This window comes from Acomys minous (assembly GCF_964271855.1).
Source record: "Acomys minous genome assembly, chromosome: 16".
NCBI classification, from domain to species: domain Eukaryota; kingdom Metazoa; phylum Chordata; class Mammalia; order Rodentia; family Muridae; genus Acomys; species Acomys minous.
In genome coordinates, this window is record NC_140498.1 from 56959223 (window position 1) to 56979445 (window position 20223).

Here is a 20223-nt window from a genome sequence, read left to right on the forward strand (position 1 = left end):
CATGTGCGCACGCATACTTTGCTTACATGTATGTGTTTACTGTTATAAGCAAAACCTGAGTAGCTCACGGAGTTGTGGGGAGCAATGCTCTTGGAAAATACAGTGTGTATGTGACTGAGGAGAGGTGAGAATAATAACACGGTAGTCCATGGTTCCCAGAGTCCTTGTGGGTATTAAAATATGGAGACGGATGTGATCAAGTTCCTTACGTAAAACAGCGTGGCATTTGCATAGGTCACATAGAAGCCCCCACGTACTTTAAGTCACTTCAGAATTTTGATAATATCTATGTATTAATGCTATACTGTAAATGCTAATGCAGAGCGCTGTCTTAGCAAAGGTTCGGGGAACAATGGCACGGACAGTCTGAGAATACGGACACAAATACTTTTTTTTTCTTTTTCTTTGCTTGGTTTTTTTATCTGAGCGGTTTTGCGCTGCAGCTGGCTTAACCACAGAGGTAGAACATATGAAAAGCCGATGATGGTTGCCACATGCATGAGTTACCCACCTAGGAAATTGGCTTTCAAGATGTGGGAAATCCAGATCATTTCACCTCCAGAAGAGGAGGCCTGAGGTGGGGGGTGGACGGTGGGGAGCCAAGCCAGAGAAGTCCAAAGAGGATCTTGCATTGCTGTTTTATTTATTTATTTTTATTGGAAACTTTTTACTTTATTTTATGGGTGTTTTGCTTGTCTGTGGGTATGCATACCACATGTGTGCAGTTCCCACAGAGACCAGAAAAGGGCACAGGATTCCCCTGAGTTACAGATGGTTGTGAGCGGCCATGTGGGCGCTGGGAACTGAACCTGGGTCCTCTGGAAGAGCAGCCTGTGCTCTTAACCACCGAGCCATCCCCCCAGCTCCGGCTTTCTTTATTTAAGGGGCAGAAGAAACGGATGGGTATAGAAGGAATCTCTTGTGAATTGTATGAATGCAACACCTGTCAATTAAAAAAAAAAACTTATGGCCTATAGCTGAGGCAGGAAGTAGGAGGTGGGACATCCGGGAGGCAGAAAGAATTCTGGGAGAGAGACAGGTGTGAGAGAGTCAGCTGACAAGATGTGAGGAAGACGGACACACGGTGCCTGAGCTCAGGTAACCGGCCACGTAGGAAAATGTAGATTAATATAAATGGGTTGTTAGTTGTGAGCTAATCAGAGGACAGCCTAGCTATACGGCCTAGGTGTTGGCGTGATATTTAATGAGTCTCATGAGTTGTTATTCGGGGAACTAAGGATGGGACGGAAAAACCTCCTAGAACAGATGGGTAACTGCAGTTTGCTCCTCCGTGCAGAGAGAGTCTCCATGTCCTTAGGACAGGTTGTCACCATCGACTGCTCTGACGCTATGGGGATAAGGAAATGGAATATCAGCTCATGTCAGAGTTCAGTGTAAAGTGTGGCCTGGACGTTCCTTTCGCATCTTCTCCAGCTTTGGGAGATTTCTGTACGTGAACTCTTAAAGTCAACAGTCATGTTTCCTGTCCAGAGCTAAGTCTTGCAAATGGCCCCCTGGTGGAGCTGAGGCACTTCTGCTAATCAGGAGAGGCTGAGCACCCCCAGATTAGCACTTGTTTGGAACAAACCTCCCCCCCACCCCCATCTGTAGGATTAGAATCGTGTACCATGAAAAATAAGCCATTGACAGCTGGAAGAAATACAAGGCAGTGGAACGAGAAATTAAATTTGTTTTCCTCATTTCGACAGGAGAGTTGCGATATTTTATTTCTATCAGGCCTGCATAAAAATGATAGCGTTATTAGAATGCCATAACGTTCACGATTTTCAGGGATTTCATTCAAGCATTTGGAGTGTGAGATTGTTGCTTTTCTCCCCCAGGGAGACCCAAGCCTCTCCTTAGAATCGGCGAGACTTGTGTTGTTCTGTGAGAAAATAAAGGAATCGCTGCTGCTTGGTGCAGCTTGTGTTGCGCAGCCCTCGGCAGGCAGCCATGGCACACGGCTTTAAGTGGTTCTAAACACAGCTAAGAGAATGTGCTGGGAAAAAGCACCGGAACTCCACAGAACTGTGGGTCCAAGTCCATCGAGGAAAAGCAGCTTCAGGAATTTGCAAGAGGGAAAGGCTGAGGGCACCTGGACGCGATCAATGAGCAATCGATCAACGAACAATCGACCAACGAGCAATCGATCAATGAGCTCAGCGTCTGAACTCGGAGGCTCTCTGAAGTGTTTGTGGGGGTGTTTCAGAGGCAAGAGCGGCTCAGCCGCAAGGATAAATGAGAGGGGAATTAGCTGGTGTGGTATGCTGCCACCGTAATAATAACCTATTCAGTGACTCATGCGGTAGAAACTAAATCGACGGCGCAAGTCCTCAGTTGTTTATTTAGCAATTTATTTAAATGTCTTAGGACCAGAAATATTTTTTTGTAGCATTTGCGGAGTTCAAGAGCCCTGTTATCCTCTTGTATCTGGCGTTATGCTGTCACATCCACTTCATTCAGTGAGCAAGTCGATTTAGAGACCTGGCTGTCTTCCAGGGTGGAAAGACGTTGCTCTGTGGGTCAGGAAGCTAGGCACTTGCCTCTGAGGCCAGGCCTGTATCGCCTCAAAAAGAATAAAAGTGTAAAAACTTAATTTAGCCTATTGTTGGAACGATACGGCTGGCAACAAGTGGGTGAACTCTTTACAAATGGGCTTCAGTTAGGATGTATTATTCTAGAAGAGAAAACCACTCTGAATTTGGGAGCAGCCATTGAAGTCTGTGAACGCCTGAGGTCTTGACAACATCTGGATACCGTCAAGCTCTTGCTCACAAAGGGGAAAAATGAGTGAGAAAGAAAGAACACACACACACACACACACACACACACACACACACACACACACAAATAAACAAACTGTGAGCACAAGCCAGGGATCGAGAATTCAAGCAGCTAGCAGTGACAGGTCTTACTTAGTCACCTCCTTCCTGGCCAAGCCCCACCCACAGTTTACCACCCACCCCTTCATCTCACCACACGACAACAGGAACTAGAAAGGAGCAGACATGAAGAAGACATCCATAGCAAAGATCATCACTCACACCTGCACCACCATGCCCAGCAAGTCAATTTTCTTATCTCGCTGATGAATGAAGAAATTGGTGCAAAAGTAGCAAACCAAACCAACCAACTAACCAAACCAAACCAACCAACCAACTAACCAAACCAAACCAACTAACCAACCAAACCAAACCAAACCAACTAACCAAACAAACAAAACAAACTAAACCAATTAACCAAACCAACCAAATCTATCAACAAACCAACCATCCAACCAACCAAACCAAACCAACCAACCAACCAACCAACTAACCCAACCAACAAACCAAACAAGAAAGGAGAAAAAAGAAAGAAAGAAAGAAAGAAAGAAAATTGACTTTATAGACTACTGTGAGAATTGAAGAAGTTAATGCCAAGGGATTTTTAAGTTGATGCGTGGGTCTAGAGACATAGCTTAGCATTTAAGAGCATTTGATGGTCTTGCAGAGAGGAGCAGGGGCCAATTTCCAGGACCCTCATGGTCACTCTGGTTCCAGGGGAATGGGTGCCCTCTTCTGGCCTTCTTGGGTACTAGGCACACATATGGTGCATAGCCATGCCTCACACATAAAGTAAAATAAAATAAAAATTGAAAATTAAAACAAAAGTTCTTATAGGAGTTAGAGCAAGATCTCCTGGCACACTGTATGCTCTTAAGTGCTGTTAATTTGCATGCTGACTTTAGTTTGCACAGCTAGTTGTTTTAATGCACTTGGGAAGTCTTTGAAGACTGACCTCAGATGGCTTGTGGTACATGGAAAGAACGAGTGCAGGAGGGGGGCAGTTTAGGGAAAGCCAATCATATCTTCAGGATAAAAGGTTGAAGAGAAGATGGACTATAATTGCTTTAATGAAATACGATGGAGGGGCTGGAGAGATGGCTCAGTGGTTAAGAGCACCACCTGCTCTTCCAAAGGTCCTGAGTTCAATTCCCAGCATCTACATGGTGGCTCACAACCCTCTATAATGTAACCTGGTGTCCTCTTCTGGCCTGCAGGTGCACAAGCAGACAACATTGTATACATAATAATAAATCTTAAAAAATAAAATAAAATATGATGGACTATTACAGAAAAGGTGAGAATAGCAACAAAGCAGATTGCCGATCTGAAGGACGACAAGACAGTATCAATCTATTACCAGTGACATTGATTGGACAGAAGGAAACATGTCCAGCTGCCCTCAGCATCCACACATGCTTTTTAAATTCCTTGTTGGGATTCATATCAAAGACAGACAGATGACATCATCAGAGTCAGACAGGCAGATGATGATGACATCGCCGGCCTTCCGTTTCGCATCTGTTGGATGGGTTACTCACTGATTTTAATTCTCTAACAAGTTCTAGAGTTTAGATAATTTTTTTTCAGCTTGTTGCTGATATTCAAAGTTTTCTTTCTTTCTCTAAGAAGCCCACCCATAGCTTCTATCCTCCTTTCTACTGCATAGCTTATCCCAGTTCGTTGTGTATGGCAGAGGAGAATGTTTTATTGGCTGTCCATTTTCAATATTAATTTATTTCTCACTAAAACTTGACTGTTTTTCATAGAGCTTGGTTCCAGATTCCAGAATCTCTGTAAAAAAGAAAGAAAGAAAAAAAAGAAAAGAAAAGAAAAGAAAAGAAAGAAAGAAAAATGGGCCAAACCTTGCCTAGACAAATGTTTAAAAGGTCTTATTTATTTTCTCCTTTTTTTTTTTTTTTTGATGGATGTTTTGCCTGCGTGTGTGTATGTTCAATGCTCTTGGAGGCCAAAGAGAGTGTTGGCCCCTTTGGACCCAGGATTGCAGATGGTAGTGAGGTAACATGTGGCTGCCAGGAACCTAACCCAAGTCCCCCGCAGGAGCAGCCAGAGCTCCCAATTGCTGTACTATCTCTCAGCCCCACTAGACCATCAAAGCCAGGGACTCACCTTGTATTTTACATTAGAGTAAACACATGTGGAATGGTATTGGCTTTGAGATAAGAAATGGATCAATGATCAGCCCAGTTGTGGTGGTGCACGTCTTTAATCCCAGTACTTGGGAGGCAGAGGCAGGTAGATTGCTGTGAGTTCGGGGCCAGCCTGGTTTACAAAGTGAGTCTAGGACAGCCAAGGCTACACAGAGAAACCCTGTCTAAAAAAAAAAAGAAAAGAAAAAGAAAGAAAAAGAAAAATATATGGGTTAGTTATCAGCCAGGCCATGGTAGAGGCATGAAGATCTCTGTGAGTTCAAGGCCAGCCTAGTCTGCATAGAAACCCTGTCTCAAAAAACCAAACCCCCAAACCCCCAAACAACAATAAAATAAAATAGAAGGAACAATGAAAAGGTGCAGCTCAGAAGTGAACTTCAGTAGCACGGATGTGGACTCCTCAGCCCTTCAGTCCTCAGTCACACTCTCCTGTGACTGAGTTCTAGCAAATGGGCTGACGGCTGTAAATGATGCCCCTACCCCCATCTTGGGCATGGTACCCCCATCTCAGGCCTGGTACCCCCCATCTTGGGCATGGTACCCCCATCTCAGGCCTGGTACCCCCCATCTTGGGCATGGTACCCCCCATCTCAGGCATGGTACCCCATCTCAGGCCTGGTACCCCCCATCTCGGGCATGATTCCCCCCATCTTGGGCATGGTCCCCTCCATCTCAGGCATGGTCCCCCCATCTACCAGCTGATTTTCTCTTGAGCATCCACTGTCCATGTGTTAGAACACTCAGACTCCAAGCAATTATCCTCAGGCCTCGATAGGCACATGTACCCACACACATGCAAACATGCATGCGATTATCCTCAGGCCTCGATATGCACATGTACCCACACACATGCAAACATGCATGCATACACATGCGATTATCCTCAGGCATCCATATGCACATGTACCCACATACATGCAAACATGCATGCATACACATGCGATTATCCTCAGGCATCCATATGCACATGTACCCACACACATGCAAACATGCATGCATACACATGCGATTATCCTCAGGCCTTGATATGCACATGTACCCACACACATGCAAACATGCATGCATACACATGCGATTATCCTCAGGCATCCATATGCATGTGCACCCGCACACACAGACATGCATACACAAGCCATACACATCATATATGTGACAACGAAAGAATATAGATGAATTGGGCATATAAAAACACTTTAGCTGGGCGAGGTGGTGCACACCTTTACTCCCAGCACTCGGAGGCCAGCCTGGTCTACAAAGCCAGTCCAGCACAGCCAGGGCTACACAGAAAAACCCTGTCTCAAAAACCAAACCAAACCAAAACAAAAAATTTGAAACTTCCATATTTTAAATATACTATTCATAAAACGAAAAGACGACCTACTGAATTAGAGGATGAGAGTCTAGTGTACACTACAAATACTTGTTAAGTCAGCAGAAGAAAGACATCCAATCAAATTTAAAAAACGAGGACAGGTTTTAAACAGGAACCTCCGCACGGAAGACATGTAAATAGCCCATGACCACACAGAAGGTGACTCAGGTGTCACTGGAAAAGGACAAGGCCAATCACAGACATCACTATTCATCTAAGTAGAACTGGGGCAACGACTCAGCCAGTAAAATGCTTGCAGCACAAGCTTGAGGACATGAGTTCAAATCCAGTGTAGCACGCATCTGTAATCCCAGCAAGGGAGTTGGGGTGGGGGTGGGGGTGGGGGCAACAGAAACATATGGGTCCAGGAAGCTGGCTGGTCCCTAGCTAAATCCGTGAGCTTCAGGGTCAGTAATGAAGTAAGATCTCAAAACACAAAGTAGAGAGGGCTATAGTGAGGTACCCAACAGCCACAGCCTCTAACTTTGGTGCGCATGCATACACACACACACACACACACACACACACACACACACACACAGAGAGAGAGAGAGAGAGAGAGAGAGAGAGAGAGAGAGAGAGAGAGAGAGAGAGAGAGAGAGAGAGCGCTCTAATAAGAAGCAGTGCTTGGGGAAATAGTTTGACAGCCTCTCACAATGTCACCTGCACAGTTAGCACGTGACCAATGGTTATGGTCCGTGCATACGTCCAAGAGATATGAAAGCCATATCCACCCCCCAAAACTTGTGCATAAATGTTGATAGAGACAGTGCACATGATTGAGTGGAAAAATCCAAATACTCATCAAACAGTGAATGGAAGAAAAAAAAATATGGTCTATCTAGACGATGGAACATTAGTCAGCATGGCAGGGAAGAATGAAAGGCTATCGTGTGTTGACACGGTGAGGGAGAAGCCAGATGCAAAGGCCGGATGCTCTATGGTCCCATTTATTTGAAATGTCCAGATGCACCATGTTAGGAGGGCTAATGGGGAGTGGTTACTGACAGGCATGGAGTTTCTTTGGGGGAAATAAACTACAGCTTTTGTTTCATGTCCTAAAGCCATTGGGATGTACTGTGTGAAGAGTAAAATTTATGGTGCTTGAATTATTTCTCAACAACAACAACAACAACAAAATCTTATTCTGGTGTTCTGTCATCCAGCTCTGTCTCCTGTACCCTTCATGGAAGCTACGATGGATGCTACCCATTAGGGCTTGGGTTGTTCTGCCTCCTGGTGGCACGGGGCACAGAGGAAGAATGACACCCCCAAACTGCTGTGCATCCCCAAATCCCTCCTGGCAAGGAGGGCGATAACTTCATCCCTGGATCCCGTCACTCTCCTCATCCACCTCTACCTGTTGCGGGATATTTGATCCCATTGTGATCCCTGAGATTGTGAACTGTGAAAACTTGTCTTTTGTTTGGCGTGGTTGGGCCCTAGCACTCACCTTTTAATCCAAGAGCTTCCTGTACACAGGATTTAATAAAGTTAACCCTAGGTCAAGAGGCAAAGCAAGAAGCCAGCTGATGGGGATTAAAGAGCAGGAGGGACTGTGAGTTGCAGGGTGGTTAAGACTGTGTAGAAGTAGAAGGAGCTTTTAGCTCTTTAGCTCTTCAGCCCCTCAGATCCCTGGCCTTTGGCTTTGGGGGCTTTTTGAACTTTGAGCTAGCAAGCCTTTGGCCTTGGATTTTTTTTGGCCTTTTCCTCCTGGGCTGACAGCTGAGCTAGTGAGTCTATTGGGCCTTTTCCATCAGGACTGAGCTGAGTAGGAAGCTGGGTGCTTCCTCTGCCTCTCTCAGCAGGTTTCACCCCAGCGTCTGGCTCCTGAGTCTTTATTGGTAAAATACAACAACTGGGATTTTTATTTTAAAAAACAATACCTACCAATTAGGCATGACTATGAACCTAAATGTGTTCCTCCAAATTCAGATGTTGCCTACATGAGGAGGCCTTTGAGACGATGGACCATGAAGCCCCTCTCTCTGTGAGTGGGATTAATAACATTACAAAACAGGCTTCATTCTGTCTCAGCTTGCTCACCTGCCCGTGGTCTGCAGTGTGGAAGACGAGCCAACACCAGTCAGCCCAAGTGCCAGCTGCTGAATCTTGAACGTGCTTGGGATCCAGACAGAGAAGGAAGGTCTACACTAAAGAAAGACTGTTGTAGAACTCTGGGCACTGAGAAGAAGAATAGATCCCTGGGATATTTACTGTTGCCCTAAAGAGTGTAGAGTGATGGCTCATCACCTGGTATTAGGTTGAAACTTTGTGACTTCCCATCCGTTACTCAATGGTTTTTCTCAATTCTTCTCTTACTGAGAAGGCAGAGACCAAATTTTAAAAAGAGGAATTAATTATGCAAGAGGCGGAGGAAAGATGGTAAGAGCCAGAGGAACCAGGAAGTCTGGCCTGAGCTTGTGCCTCCTAGAAATGGAAGGGAAGCCAAGTCATGATTCCTGAACAATATGGCGGCCTCAGTGAACTCTGAACCATGGCAAGCTAACATGGGCGAGGGGAGATCTCACAGGGCCCCAGGCCTGCACAAAGAACTAGAGACAGCTCATGGCTGCTGAGGGGAGGAGAAGCAGCCTCTCCCGGGCATGAGGCCCCTGACTTGACCACTGAGTGGTCAGCCCTAACGTCATATACATACAAGTAAGTGGACTCGGCAGATTATGTTTATATATATACACACACACATATATACACACACACACACATGTATATGTAACAGTAATTTTTTTTTCAGGACAGGGTTTCTCTGTGTAGCCTTGGCTGTCCTGGACTCACTTTGTAGACCAGGCTGGCCTCGAACTCACAGAGATCCACCTGCCTCCGCCTCCCAAGTGCTGGGATTAAAGGCGTGTGCCACCACCGCCCAGCATAATACTTTTTTTTTAAAAAAGAGGCCATGAATTTGAAAGGGAGTGGGGAGGCATGTGAGGAGTTGGAGGGAGGAGAGAAATGATATAATAATATTTTAATGTAAAACAATTCAACAAAAGAGAAATTAATAGAAAGGAAGGTGTTTAACTAACCAGACCAAAACGAGCTTCTCACGGAGAGGGGAAGTGGTAGAAAAAGCAGAAAGTATTAATAATGTAAGTGTATTATAGCAAACTCTGCGAAGCACGTTTCATTGGTTCTGATGATTAAGGCGCTCTCCTGGCTGACTCTTCAAGGACTGTTGCCAAGCAATCAAGCTGTGTGATATTCTGGGTACATGAATAACCAGCTGATGCATATTTCATTCACTTAATGGCACTTATTACTTGGTGTCAAAATTCAGCTCAATTATTAAAAGTACCAAATGAATGTTTCATGTCCTGCCTTCTGCATATTTTAACTCACGTGCTGTGGCAGGCGTGTGGAGTCTCCCTCACGGGCTCATATGCTAGAGCCCAGTTGCCAACTGATGGCGTTCTCCTGAGAGGTTCTAAAGCGTTGGGAGTGGGATTTGGCCTTAGGAAGGTCCCGGGGGTGGGTCCTTGTATGCTGTTCTTGGTCTCTTCCGATCACACTGTCTGCCTCCTGTGGAAGGACCTCCTCTGCCATATGCTCACACCACCAATATGGTCTTCTGAAGCACATAGAGCCAAGCAATTGTGAAATAAAACCCTGTGAAACCATCAGCCAAAATAAAACCTTCCCTATGCTAGGTGTATCAGGTAGGCAACTAACACACTGGGTATGTGTGTCTGTGTATGTGTGTGTGTGTGTGTGTGTGTGTGTGTGTATGTGTGTGAGTGTGTATGTATATATGTGTGTGCATGTGTGTATATATAACGTATGTGTGCATGTGTGTATGTGTATGCATGTGTGTGTGTCTCATTGTAAAAAGTGAAGGTGAACAGGAGATGTCACTGACCACACACACCAACAGCTGCTGTCACTAGCACTGTACGTGCATTTGTATCGGTGACTTTCTCCATTGCTGTGACAGAATGCCTGACGGAGCATCTTAAGGGAGGAGATGGGTTCTCATGGTGGGAGTCATGGAGGGTAGAGCCACTGAGTCCGTGGTGTGGGAGCTCATGTCTACGCGGACAGGATCCACTGTGACCATGCCTGGGGCTATGCTCAAGACTGACCCAAGAAGCCTTCAGCTTCTTTCCAGGTCACAGTCCCAAAGGTGCCCAAGCAAAGCCTCCAGCTGGGAACTAATACATGAACCTGTGACAGGCACGTCACATTCACCCTGCACCAGCCTCCATTGGTCTTTACAAGTGTATGGCCATCTTGTAATGTGAAATACATCTAATCCATAGCTTGACTTTTAAAGATTTATTTACTGCGTATGGATGCTTTTCCATATATGTATTTAATTCACCATGTATGTGCAGTGCCTGAGGTCAGAAGAGGGCATTGGATACCCTGGACCTGGAGTTCACTATGAGCCACTATGTGGGTGCTGGGAATCGAACTCAGGTCCTTGAAATAACAAGTTCTCATCTCCCATCCACAAAAGATCAGAGTTTTCAGCCCAACACTTCAAGAGTTCAGTCTACAGTCTTTAATGCAAAGTGAACTCTTTACAGGATAATGAAAACTATGTCACATACATCCCACACCCAGTGACAATGAGCCAGTGAAAACTGCATCACATACCTCCCATACCCAGTGACAGTGAGTCAGTGAAAACTGTGTCACACACATCCCACACCCAGTGGCAATGAGTCAGTGACATATCCCACACCCAGTGACAATGAGCCAGTGAAAACTGCATCACATACCTCCCATACCCAGTGACAGTGAATCAGTGAAAACTGTGTCACACATATCCCACAAGCAGTGACAATGAGCCAGTAAAAACTGTCACACGCATCCCACAAGCAGTGACAATGAGCCAGTAAAAACTGTGTCACACACATCCCACACCCAGTGACAATGAGCCAGTGAAAACTGTCACACACATCCCACACCCAGTGAATATAAGCCAGTGACAACTGTGTCACACACATCCCACACCCAGTGAATATAAGCCAGTGACAACTGTGTCACACACATCCCACACCCAATGAATATAAGCCACTGACAACTGTGTCACACACATCCCACACCCAGTGACAAGGAGCAAACTTTGTCATTACACAGAAGAGGAGTACGACCACAGCAAGGAAGACTGGACGCAGAGCAGCGCCAGAGCCCATCAGGGCTGCTGCAGGCTCACACAGACAGCTCCTGACTCCTGGCCACAGATGGACCTGGTTGCTGCTCTTGCTGGGTCACAAAACAAAACAAATCCCCGTGAATTTTAGTGATTTACATTTGTTTGAAAGGGAGAGGGTGAAGAGCAGTGGGAGGAAGATGGAAGAATAGCCAGTCTGTAAAGCATACGTATGTGAGGTTGTAAATAGTAATAATAATAATATTCAACAAATTTTAATTCAGAACAGAAGACTCGTCGGGCCACAGACCAACTTCTGCAGCTATGTGCACAGCTTCCGGGGGTCAGGGTGACATCGTGCGAGCTTAAATGAGCTTGGTTGGCCTCTTATGGCCTCCCCTGCCCATCTCCTGCATCCTCACCAGGCAGAGATGAAACTGTAGCCAGTAGGATCGGACCCCATGGCTTCTGGTCCTATCACACACAGAGTGTATTTGACAAACACCTGCTGTCTGTATCAGCCAATAGCTGGATGCAAACCTGTCCCATGGGACCAGGGTGTCCCGTCACAGCCATGTCTCGTCCTCACATCCTGAATTCCCAGACTCCCTAAAAGCTTTACACTTTGCCCAGCACTTCCTGTGGACTCATGCAGTCATGAATAAGATATGAGCATCCGTACCCGCTATAGCATATTGGTTTTTGAACCGTTTTCTAAAGATTAAACCCAATACATAAAAGTCAGAGCTAGGGGGCTCTGTAGCTTAGGGGCAGAACCTGTGCCTTGGGTTTGCTCCCCAGCACAGAAAAAATATTTTCTAAAAGAGGAAAAATCTGAGCTTATTACAACTCAGTGGGGTTTGCTGGCACCCCGTGTTCCCTGTTTAGGTGAAGAACCATTCACCCACTCTTTTCTCATATCCCAGGGTTCAGTTCTTACATGCCAACGTCTGGGTTTTATAGCCTCGGAAGCTCAAGTTCACATCGCCTCGGCCCAGATCATGGTCTCATCTCATATGGGCTAAGATCAAAGTGTTTCTTTCAGAGGATCCCGCACCAGCCTGGATGGACTCAATAGAGAGTCCTGGACAGCACATCCTAAGAGCCATCTCAACAGATGCTGAAAGGGCCTGGAACTAAGTTCAATCTCCCTTCACGGTAGGAGCCCTGCAAAGGCAGGACCAGGGGAATTACTGCGTCATAATCCAGGCTGTACATGACACGCCCAGGCCACCATACACAACATGCGTAAAACAGCAAAAAGTGCTCCAGCTAAGACAAGCAAGCGCGCTCACTCTCTCCACCTTCCTCTACCCGGTGTTCAAAGTCTTAGAGGAGTAAACAGAGAGAAAGAAGCCAAAAGCGTTGAAAACAGAAAAGAAGGAAGTCCAACTGTCCAGTCCCCATTTGCAGGTAACTAGATCCCACGCTTAAAAGACCCTGACCACCTGGCCACAAGATTCTAGAACTGATGCTGACTTTCAGCAAAATAGGAGGACAGAAACTGACGGAGACACATAGTAACTGTTCTGTATGCCAGCAACAAGCTTGAGAGAAAGAAGCCGGGAAGGAAACCCCATAAGCAGTAGTGTCCAAATGAAACACCCTGAAGTAAACCTGTATCTAAGGGAAAAGGAAGGCCTCACAGGGGAAACCTTGAGACACTGAATAGAAGGCTCTCCCTGCTCATGGACCGGTAGAGTTCATATGGTGAAATGTTCTGTTACCCAAAGTGGTGTAGAGATTTGGTGTGATTCTTTTCAAAATTCCAACGAGAACTTCCACAGAACCAACCACCAACAAAGCTAAAAACAAAACAAAACAAAACAACCAAAACACCAACTCAACCCTTCCTATGGGAACGCAAACAGCCTAAGCAGAAACCATAACATCAAAGGCCTTAAACCCGGATCTCAGATTGCACTATAGAGCCATAGTCACCAAGTAAGCATGGCACTGGCACAAAGACGGCCACGAATACAGTCAAAGACCAAGACATGACACCACACATCTGCAGCTGCCTAACTGTTTACAAAGGTGCCAAAGTTATAAGTTGAAGAAAAGACAGGCTCATCAACACGCGATGTTGGGAAGATTGGGGGTGACGCACGCCTCTAATCCCGGCACCCAGAAGGCAGAGGCAGGCTGATCTCTGAGTTCAAGGCCAGCCTAGTCTACAGAGTGAGTTCCAGGATAGCCAGGGCTACACAGAGAAACCCTGTCTGGGAAAAAAAAAATATGAAACTAGCATTCCTGTTTCCACTCCCCAGGCCCCACTCTCTAAAGAACTCAAAATGGGTCAATGACCTTAATGTATGGCCTGAACCCTGAAACTGCTAGAGGAAAACATAGGTAAAAGGTGTCAAGACAGAGACACTAGGAAAGAAATAATCTCCCAAAGTTGACAACATCACATTTAAAGAACACCGACTCCTTCACAGCAAAGAAGCAAGGATCATACTGAAGAGAAAGCTACCAAACAACAGGAAATCTTTCCCAACTCGTCACCTGTCAGGAGATTAACACATAAGCACCTGTAAGGAATTCTAAAATTTCAACACCAGATAAAGATTTCAAACAATCAATGGGCAAATAAAGCAGACAGACAGTTCTGAAAAGACAAACAATGAGGTCAATGGAAGCATCCAATAGTCATAGCCCTTAGGGAGATGCGAATCTAAACTGTAAGGAGGCTCTGTCTCAGAACAGGCATCACCAAGAAAAGAAACAACAGATGCTGACGAGGCTGTGGAGAAACACAGATCACCTCGGACTGCTGGTGCAGCCATGAGTGTGCTTGCTTGCACTGTGGGAATCAGTGTGGAAGTTCCCCACCAAACTAAAGCCGACTCTCAGCACACAGCCAACGATGCCACTCCTCGGTACGCACTTGACACATGCCAAGTTGGCACAGCATGAGACTCTTATCTTTTGTGTATTGGGTTTAATCTTTAGAAACCTGTTCAAAAACTGCAACATCTGAGCTGGTCAAAGTATAGAACCAGCCCCAGTATCCATCAGCAGGTCGGTATGCTGGTTCTCAGCCTGTGCTTGGGACCCCTCTGGGGGCTACATGTCAGAGATTTATATCCATAACAGTAGCAAAATTACAGTTACAAAGTAGCAACAAATAACTTTATGGTTGGGGGGGGTGGTCTCCACAACATGAGGGGCTGTGTGAAAAGACTGCAGTGTCAGGAAGGTTGGAACCACCGAGTTAGCAGATAGAGAAAACGCAGTATCCAGCTATACAGAAAAATTGAAATATGCTGCAAAATGGAGACTACATTGGGAGATTACCATGTTAAATAAAATAAGCCAGATCCAGCTGTCAGGAAGACAAATGTCATGTGTTCTCTCACATTCTGAATCCAAGAGTTAAACCCACACACGTATGTGTCATGGCATAGTCTGGATATCCCCTTAAGATGAAATTTCTTTTCATAAAGATTTATTTATTTGCTTATTATTTCATATGTATGCATATGTGTTGTCGTGAGTTTATGTGCAACGCATGCATGCAGTAGACGAAGAATCCAAAGGGGGTGTCAGCACCCCTGGAACTGGAGTCACAGATGGTTGTGAGCTGCCCTGCGGGTGCTGGGAATTGAACCCAGGTCCTCTGCAAGAGCAGCCAGTGCTCTCAACTTCTGAGCCCCAAGTGTTCTTAACTCTTCAGCCCCAAGGGATTTGTTATAATTGTAAAAAAGAACTATATCCATCAGCCTTTCGGAGCGACAACAAAAAGCAGAAGATGAATTATTTAGGATACAGGAGGTGAGCAGGGATGGAGGGACAGGGATGAGGTGGAAGGCAGACGTGAGGTGCAACGTGTGTGTGCTATGCCGTGTGGAAACCTTTTAGCCTATATGCTAACCAGAAACACCAATTAAAGAAGAAAAGAAAAAGTAAAGTGCCTAGAGCACTTCCTGGTACTCTGGCCTCGAGGAAGTGGTGTCCGGGGCTTTGAAACACTCAGGAACCCAGCATGGACCCTCATCTATCTTTTGTTTGCCGGATCTCTGTGTGGAAGATGGCTCTCGGAGGCTACCTGTTAGCCCTAAGACATGCGGGAGGAGCTCATGCCTTCCTTCAGTTAGCACAAATGTTAACTTCCTATTGTAGTCTTCTTCCACACAGAATTCTGGGTAACCAGGAAATGATGTCCACCCATAGGCTAGAGGCCACGTCCAGCGTCTTCATGAGGTGTAAGGCACCCCTGCACCATCAGGTGCCAGTTAGAAAAAAATCCCTTTGTGTCCTTGAGAACATGTGCTGAATTCCTTCTTTAGGGCCTAGACACCCAGGCTCGCCTGGATGCTTAGTGACCTCAAGGCGTTTAGCGGTCAGAACCTAAGATACCAAGCCCGCACTCTAAAACTCCACACTATCTCGAGCCTAAGTCTAGAAGTCAGTAGTTATTTTAAAAAAGAAAGTTAACTGACTGAATCTCTTTTATTAAATGGCATTTTTTTTTTCTTTTGGTGTCATGTTCTTGAAATTTTATTCCATTTTTTCTTCCGTTTATTTAATTTGTCATTTTACAGCCTGGTTACAGCCCCTTCCTCCTCTTCGCCCAGTTCCACTCTCATCCCCATCCTTCTGCCCCTCCCCTTCTTCTCAGAGAAGGGGAGCCCCACCCCCCAATGGGTACCTGGCACCCTGGTACCTCAAGTCACAGCAGGACTGAGCATGTTCTCCCACTGAGGCCAGACAAGGCAGCCCAGCTAGTGGAAAGGGATCCAGAGGCAGGCGACAGAGTCGGAGACAGCCCCTCTTCCCGTTGTTAGGGGACCCACGTGATCACCAAGCTGCACATCTGCTACATATGTGTGCGGCCCAGCCCACGCATGCTCTTCAGTTGGTGGTTCTGTCTCTGTGAGCCCCCATGGGCCTAACTTACTTCACTCTGTAGGTCTTCTTGTGATGTCCTTGACCCCTCCTGCTCCCTCAAGCCTTCCTCTTCCACAAAATTCCCCAAGCTCAGCCCATTGTTTGTCTGTGGGTCTCTGTGTCTGTCTCCATCGGCTGCTGGGTAGAGCCTCTCAGAGGACAGTTGTGCTAGGCTCCTGTCTGCAAGCATAGCAGAGAATCATTAATAGTGTCAGGGGTTGGCTCTGTCCCGTGAGGTTGGGTCTCAACCTGGACCAGTCATTGGTTGGCCGTTCCCTCAATCTCTACTCCGTCTTTATCCCTACACTTCTTGTAGGCAAGGCGAATTTTGGGTGGATGGTTTTATTGCGTGAGTTAGTGTCTTCCTCCCTCCACTGGAAGTCCTGCGTGGCTACAGGAGGTGTCGACTTCAGGCTCCTTAACAGGCCCCCACCCAAGCCCCCTGCTTCCAGGGGTCTCATTTAGGGTCACCCCCATAGACTCCCAGGAGCCTCTCCTGTTGCAGAGATGCAACAGAACTCTACCATAAGGTTAACAGAGGAAAAGCATGCAAGGTGCTCTGTGGAGTAACCCAGGGCTCATTGAATGTGGACTCACACCAACTCAGCACTGCATGAAACTTGGTGTGAGTGTTTGCTCAGCTCCTCTGAGGTTCGAATACGTGTTTCCTCACCAAAACTCATGTTGAGGCTTAATTCTTCCCCTTAGCAGTGCTGGGGCGGGGCGAGTGGTAGTTGCCTGGCTCACAGCGTGCAAGGCTCTCAAAGGAATCACTGATTTTCTATCAGAAATGGCCTAGCTGGTCCTGGAGTTTGGCCTCCTTTTTTTTTTTTCCCCCTCTTGTCCTGTTTGTCCACTGGCTTTTCTGTCACACATCGCACGGCATCATACAGCCTTCACTCCAAGCTGAGCAGGTGTCAGGCAGGCTTTCAGTAGCATGGGCCTAAGCAAACCTCTTTGCTTTGTGAATCACCCAGTCGTGGGGATTCTGTTAGAGCAGAATGAAGTCCCTCTGGGTGGTATCGAAACTACTCAAATAAAGGCAGCTGGTTACTACCAAAGGCCGCAGAGGTAGGAGGGATGCACGCATGCGTGACTCTCTCTGTCACAGAAGCAGTCCCAGAAGGTCAGCGCCGCCATAGCCAAACCCAAGGCTTTTGAATTGTCCTGGCACACAAATGACCCGAAGCTCCCCTTTGCTCTGGTAAATCCTCTTCAGTATTTGTCAGGCCACATTGGGAAAGGCAAGAGCCTAGCCAAATATTGATGAGGCTTAAAAGAGGCCAAGGGCTAATAAGACACACCAAGAGATCTGTGTGTCGTTAAAAGCAGTTTTGGGCCCTTCCTCGTTGATATCAGCTAGACTCACTGTGGTAAATCTCTTTTTCCTAGCTTACAACTTAAGCCACCGCCTCTGACTGAACGCCCCACTCTGGCCCTTGATCTGTGACTTCTTTTTTCTTTTTTCTTTTTTTTTTTTATCTGTGACTTCTTTAGTAGTATCTCGGGGAGATGGTGAAACTGCAACATTTTAATCATATGCTGGACAAAAGAATTCTTGAAAGATAAGATCCTATGATTTGAACTCAATTTAAATTCTGCTGAAGGATTAGCACGACGTAAGGAACGATCAAGGGCTTTTACAGAGCAGCTCTTAGTAACAGAGCAGGGAGAAAGGTGGGTATCTGGTTTCTGGTCTACATTTTCTTTTTGTCAGAGATCTGCTTAATTAGTCACTTTGAGACATCTGAAATAATTCATGGATGTCTTCCATGCCTGACCCTTTTATATCGAGCCCTAATTTGGCAGCAAACTCCTTTGGGATCTTGATAGACAAAAAAATAAATAAAGAAAGAAAGAATCAACTATTGAAAGGTGGGTCATTGTGACTGAACTCCAAGTCTTCCCTCACATATGTACAGATACCTCAGCTCCCAGGAGCCTGGATATTCAAGCAAGGTGAGTTTTTTTTTTTAATGACTTATTTATTATTTTTAGGTATATGTGCATGCCTGTGTGAGTTTGTGTACGCCATGTGCATGCAGTACCTGCATAGACCAGAAGAGGGCATCAGATCCCCAGGAATTGGACTTACAGCTAGTTGTGGGCCACCGGATGGATGCTGGGAACCAAATGCAGGTCCTCTACAAGAGCAGCCATTACTCTTAACTGCTGAGCCATCTCTCCAGCCCCAAGATGGAGATTTTGTAAAATAAAGAGTGGCTCACTTAGCAGCTCTGGAAAATATAAAACCTTAAGTATGTGGGGGGGAGGGGCAGGGATATTAAACAGCCTCACAGGAAATGAACAACATCGTGGTTTTATGTAGGTGTGCCCAATGGCAAATCAAAATAGCACTTCACCCTTGAACTCTAAGCAATATCTTCTTCCCCTCCTAGGTACTAGAACATTCCATCTCCTCCCTCAGGGTCCACAACACTGGTTGTGCTTCTCTGCACAGCCACATGACTCTCACTTAGGCCCAGCCGTGCTCAATGCTAGCTGTGTCTTGGGCTAACCCAAAGCATGTTGCTCTGTGGACCCCAGGATGTCTGTCAGCAGCCCTGGCCTCTCCCCACCTGATAGCCACTGGTTAAATGGAGGCCTCTACGTGTATTAGTATTAGAACGAGCTGGGCTAGCACAGAGAATCCTGGATGTTTGGCTTTCTACTTAAAGGCACTCACTCAGGTTTCAGGCTAATCCTTCAGACAAAGAGGCGTTGGATGACATCCCTTTTCAGTAGTGACACTGTAATAGCTGGTCAGAAACGGAGGCTCCCCGGCCTCACACATTTACATCCCTGCTCAGTACCAAGCAGAAGCTAGAAAGCTGGGCTGAGCTACCCCAAGTCTCCGAAAGCTGAACTGGGCTTCGATAAAAGGTATCTCACTAAGAGGACCAGCAACTGTACCAGGGACCCAGCAAAAGCAGGGGGTGGGGGGAGTGGGGGGGGTAATGCTTCCAAAGCACCAGACAGTCTTGGTGCTGTGCCCAGAAGTAAGCTTTGCCTTAGAGACAGGGTTTCACACATCCCTTCTAGACTCTACTGTTTCTACCCCCACCCCCACCCCAAGTGCTGGGATTGCAGGTGGGGAACACCACACCTGATTTTAATAAATGTTTTTTAAAAAATAAAAATCACATTATTAAATGAACTCACATATAAAGACACCAGGCAACTAGATCCAGGTAGCCAATCAAAAACTGTCGCCAGATGGTCACTGAGGTGTCTTGGCTTGAGTGGCTACCTTGACCTACTTTATCTAGAAAGATAGAGTACTTCATACTCTTTTAAAAGTATGAAGATTGGGCTGGAGAGATGGCTCAGAGGTTAAGAGCACTGGCTGCTCTTCCAAAGGTCCTGAGTTCAATTCCCAGCAACCACATGGCGGGTCACAACCACCTATACTGAGATCTTCTGGTGTGCAGGGGTTACATGCAGGCAGAACATTGTATACGTAGTGTAAGGGCAAAATTAATGCCAAAAGAGAGAGGGAGGGAGGGAGGGAGGGAGGGAGGGAGGGAGGGAGGAAGAACCCGTGTACCTGCTATCTGGTTTGTGGTAAGTTCAAAAGTCATAGCAGATCCTTCAGCAAACCACTGATGTCATGCTCCGGCTTACAGAGACACACTCTCTCTTTTGAGAGGCGTTACCAATAGCTGCGAGGCCACCTTCACTCAACCAGTCATTTCACAATCACGAGAATTTAGCCCATCATGTGGGATCAAGCAGTGTTTATACTGCCTTTTGCCAATGACCATAAAGTCGAATGAGCATTAAAACCCTCTTACAGCCTCTACATTTTATGAGAAATAAGCAAAGGCTTAGGTATATCACTTTCTGCAAGGA

General features: G+C 46.2%; 1 protein-coding gene across 2 annotated transcripts in view; it reads right to left on the reverse strand.

Moving 5' to 3' along the window:
* Positions 1-20223, reverse strand: part of MTUS2 (microtubule associated scaffold protein 2) — a 250065-nt gene that overhangs the window by 114138 nt on the left and 115704 nt on the right. The gene's annotated exons all lie outside the window — the stretch shown is intronic.